The 5000-nt window shown below is 46.5% G+C and overlaps 1 non-coding gene across 1 annotated transcript in view; it reads right to left on the bottom strand.

Annotated features, from left to right (window-relative positions):
- Positions 1–4924: 4924 nt before the first annotated feature.
- The window catches only part of LOC143305878 (5.8S ribosomal RNA), a 155-nt gene continuing 79 nt past the window's right edge, over positions 4925–5000 (bottom strand). Inside the window, exon 1 of the ribosomal RNA XR_013063088.1 lies at positions 4925–5000. This exon is cut by the window's right edge and continues 79 nt beyond it. This is a non-coding gene — a ribosomal RNA (5.8S ribosomal RNA).

The raw sequence follows: 5000 nt of genomic DNA, 5'->3' as shown, positions 1-5000 counted from the left end.
AGGAACTGGTGCAATATTCGAATTTGTTTTCTCGCTTCTTTTTCGTCCTTAGCCAGTAACACCATATCATCGGCGAAGGCGAGAATCGACAGGTTTTCATCTTCAACCGAGACTCCCGTTGTGTTGTTATTCAAATATTCGATAACGGGGTCTATTATTAGATTGAAGATTAGCGGGGATAGCGGGTCACCTTGTTTAACACCTCGATTTAGCGTGACGCTCACTTCCCCGTTGTTCGTTTTAACTTTTGTACGACATCTGTCGTACATTTGCCTTATTAGTTGAGCAACCTTTGAGGAGACTCCTTTTCGAGTAAGGCATTCCTTAATAGCCGCGTGTGGTACCGTGTCGAACGCTTTTGCGATATCGACAATTGTTACCACACCACCATTGCGTTTTTTCATCACCGCCAGGGCATGCGACAGCAATGCGATGTTATGTTTGCATCCGTCCTCCTTGGTGAAACCTTTTTGACGGATGGATTGCTGTACGTGCCTTCTCAGTCTAGCGTCGATCATGGCGGAGTACATCCTACCCAGCATTGACCCGATGGTGATCGGACGCCAATTTTTGACGTCCGCGGTGTCTTTTCCTTGCTTGGGTATTAGGGCTGTTCGATTTATCCTCCATTGTTCCGGGTAGTGGTCAGATAACATTAATAGGTTATACAATTTAGCTAGTATCTGAACCACTCCCTTCTTTCTCAAGTGTACTTTGCGCACACCGTCGACGCCTGCTGCTGAGTCGGTTTTTACCTTTCGCATTCTGACGATGATTTCCTCCGCCGTAATTGGCGTGCAGATTTCCCGCGTTGGTATGTGCGGCTGTCTTTGATTTCCTTCGAAAGAGGGCAAGCCCTCGCATTCGCCAGTGGTTCCCCACAGCTCACCGTATAGTCCGATTACATCGGCGCTATTCGGTAAAGTGATTTTATCGCTTTCAAATTCTGCCCCCGTGATTGCCATGTCCACCAATTTCTTGGGGCATTTTTTGTAGACCTCCTGGTATCGAGCGTATTTGAATTTGCCAAGCTTAGTTCTCTTGCTTTGAGCCTTGGAGTTTGGCTTGGACTTTGAATTCTTCGAGTTTTTTTGGGGTTTTTCGGCGTTTATCCCCCTCTCCGCCTTTTAGCATTTCGACTAGAGCGTTCACAACGCGATTGATACCTTCGGGCCGGCATTCACCTTGGGCAAGTTTAACAATTTCGCTGTCTATTTTAGCCATTTCCGGATCCTCTAGAACGGGGCCAGCCCTGATACATTCGATTAGAGGTTCCTTCCATGCATCCTCCTCGTCGTCCTCATTTATCGTTTCGACCGGCGAGACGTGGATGTTGTTGGGTTCGGAGATGTTACTGGAGTTATCCTCCTCCGCCTCAGCCGGTACAACCGGCCTTTGGCGCGTATTTAACTGTCTCCTTTTCTCACTGATCTGTTTCAGTGTTTTATCGGGGAAGTAATTTCTAATTTTAGCGCCTATCTGTTTTTCGGCTTTGAATCGGTCGTTTAACTCCCGAAGCAAAGCTGTCTCTTCCTCCGTCCAGACAGAGCATTTCCTGCCTTTCTTACCCTTACCTGGCTCTACAGTCTTGGCTCGTGCTGCGTTTCTGATGTCTGGGTGCATGTGCATTTCGTGAATTGACAGTCCCCTTTTTGTGGCGAAGGTCTTGTCACACCCAGTGCATTTGAAACTCTGCTCAACAGGTTCACATTTACCCTTGCACTTCGGGATGTGGCATTTGATACTATGTATCTTTTCGGACTCTTTTCCACACTTCGCGCAGCACCAGACTAAACGCAGTTTTGGATGTTGTTTCTGCGCGTGTACTGCGATGGCTTTATCGCTTGCGCATATTGTCTGTGTACCAGCCAGACTGCAGGCCAAGCAAGCGGTCGTTGAGGACAGGGGTATGTCAATTCGCTGAGCCAATTCGTGACCGTTTGAATCGCCAGGTTGTTTATCGGTAGCCCTCCTATCCAAAGCGGATATTTCCGCCACAGGGGTTCCAGGGCCGAGAACCCCTGCGTCCGAGGCTTTTTCGTTCGTGCATGTTCTACCCATTATTTAATTTAGCTTATAGAAGGAGAGAGATCTAGGCGACAGTTCCGATTCGATGCCATCTCATGTCCGTTTTCGTGCCAGTTCAGTATAAGGTTTAGCAGTCCTAGTAGGTTTTTCCTGTTTAGCATTTAACCTTTAACATTTAACATTTACCCTTTACCATTTAACATTTACATTTAGCATTTAACGTCTAATATTTAACATTTTGCCCGCAGGCTTGAGCCCTGAGAGTACCCAAAGCAATAGCGTCGCCGACCGGTAATTCAAAGCTTGGCCAGTCCAAGGACTCCTCCTGCTAACAGCTGGCCAGACCCGGGGACGGCGCATAGTCCGTACATCCGGGTAATTATAACTGAACCTAGCTTGCGGCGGTCCTGACGCACACACATTCGAAAATGGATTGGTTGCGGCCTGATACCGTCTGAGTACCGTCGCGCAGTCGGCCAGGCAACCGAGGGTCTGTCACGAACACCGTTAAGGTGACGGACAGGCTCCGCCTCGGACCGTAGACCGACACGCAACGGGTCGCGACGTTCTACTAGGGGAGAAGTGCACGACTACCTCGCCGGAACATTCGCCGAAGGTGGTGTGCCCTCGCTAATGGAACCCGAAGGTCCATCCGGGGCATCGCGCACCAACGGGAGCCAGCGTTGTTGACGATGAATCTCCCCATTCGATCTTTTGGGTTTCTCAGGTTTACCCCTGAACGGTTTCACGTACTCTTGAACTCTCTCTTCAAAGTTCTTTTCAACTTTCCCTCACGGTACTTGTTCGCTATCGGTCTCGTGGTCGTATTTAGCCTTAGATGGAGTTTACCACCCACTTAGGGCTGCACTCTCAAGCAACCCGACTCTAAGGAGAGATCCTCCCGAAACGCGTACCGGTCACTACGGGCCTGGCACCCTCTATGGGTAAATGGCCCCATTCAAGATGGACTTGGACGCAATTCGATGTCTCGGGATAAACGGATCCTCCTGAACACTACATTTCCCAGCGGCGGTACCGCGGGATTCAGTGCTGGGCTCATTCCTGTTCGCTCGCCGCTACTAAGGAAATCCTAGTTAGTTTCTTTTCCTCCGCTTAATAATATGCTTAAATTCAGCGGGTAATCTCGCCTACTCTGAGGTCGTCAATTTCTTTGGTTTCATCGAAAGGTGAATAATGATGCTCGATGCAAAAAAAAAAAAAAATAAACGAAAAGAAGCAAAAAAGCAAACACGTAGAGAAACTGTGCGTGAATCAACCTTTCGCATATTCAATTTTTCCTCCTCTCTCGTTTCAAAATGTTTGTATTTATCGTTCGATGAAACGAGCACAAGAGGGAAAAAAAAGTTGAGACACGACGTTCCCATAATTTTCGTGTTATTTCCTTTTTGCTTCAAACATTTTGCGGACTGCAGCTTCGTCGTATTGCTTTTATCAATTTTTAACAATTTCAAAGCGAAGACAACTCGCAAGACGATCCATTTCGTCTCGGTTCAATTTTAACGTCCGTCCGTATTATTTTTTGTTCCACAAGAGATTTCGAATAGGTTTCTTTATTTATCATCCCTTCTTTTCGAGCGCCACGGAAGCAAGAGGAAAAGCAAGAGCGAGAGAACATTTCGCGTATACTTCATTTAACAATTTTAACCAACACGCGATGTACTCCACACACCTCTTAGATTTAACAACTGCTTTTCTCTTCTTCTCCCCTTAGCGCAAGGGTAAACCCCATTTGTCTCTTCTTTGGAACGCAACAAAACTTTCGAGGACTGGACGACCGAGCGATGGTCGCGCGGTCTTCGCTTATCTTTAACAAACGAAGTAGTCCGTATGTATTCTAAATGTTGAAGCCTCCTAGAGCTTTAAGCCATGCGAGACATTGAAATGCTGTTTTAACGGGAGCATGCATAATTGCTGCAAACATACTTTTATCACAAGTTCTAGCCACGCCACGGAGGCTTCGAAGTTCCTTCACCATTCGCTTTCCTCTCTTTTGTTACACAGTTTCAGACTACGATCAGGGGTACCGAAACGCTGTATTGATTGTAAACAACCATTTTTATCTTGGAGCGGAGCGTTCCTTTACTCGTTAGATTTGTCTTGTCGCGTGTGTATTCGCTTTTTCGACGCTTTTTAACCATTTAACTTGTTTAGCGAAGCTAAACGCACAGACAGACAAAAAAAAAAGGAACAGCATCGCGCGTCAAACAGCGACGACCCATCTGAAGCGATCTTTCATTTATACACCGTTTGTAAACAGAGAGATGTATAAAGCGCGGGGAATCATTCGAAACCCTGGGGCTATTCGAGCTTGCATTTCAGCAAATTATCATCTCAAACATTTCACTCGTTTGCTTTTTCTAAATTTATAGGAGAGCTTCTTTCGTTTATTTTTGACACACCTTTCGTAAATATCGTTTCTGGCAACGTCGGGAGCGTGGATTTCTACAAGTGAACAATCGCGCCGATCCGATAACTTCCAGCAGGATGGAGAATCTTTATAGATTATCTTCCGAGAACTCGGTGCTTTCACGGGCGGTCGTTTATAAATTTTAACGAACGACTCGCGCGCCGTGACGCACTTGCGCTAGTTCGAAGAGATATTTCGAAATTTGTTTCTCTCCTTTAACGGCCTGCATTTAGTGTATCGGTTGCGATTTTCGTCACATCGTTTCCACGACAAACGCCGACGAACTGCCCAACTATCGCTCGTACGTTGCGACTCTTTCTTTGTTTATCGTTCATTCATTCTTTCAATTTCGTTCGATAATCCCGCTCCGAAACGTTCTACTTTCGTTGAACGACGGCGAGATGTTTAGAAAGAAATGAATTACTCTTTTTTCGAGAAGCAAACGCAAGCAGTCTTTTGTTAAGAAAACGACCCTCAGCCAGGCGTGGTCCAGGAATTGTATCCGTGGACCGCAATGTGCGTTCGAAATGTCGATGTTCATGTG

This window comes from Osmia lignaria, chromosome 11 (assembly GCF_051020975.1).
Source record: "Osmia lignaria lignaria isolate PbOS001 chromosome 11, iyOsmLign1, whole genome shotgun sequence".
Lineage (NCBI taxonomy): Eukaryota > Metazoa > Arthropoda > Insecta > Hymenoptera > Megachilidae > Osmia > Osmia lignaria.
The sequence above is the reverse complement of the archived record's forward strand: the minus strand, read 5'-3'. Positions and strand labels throughout refer to the sequence as shown.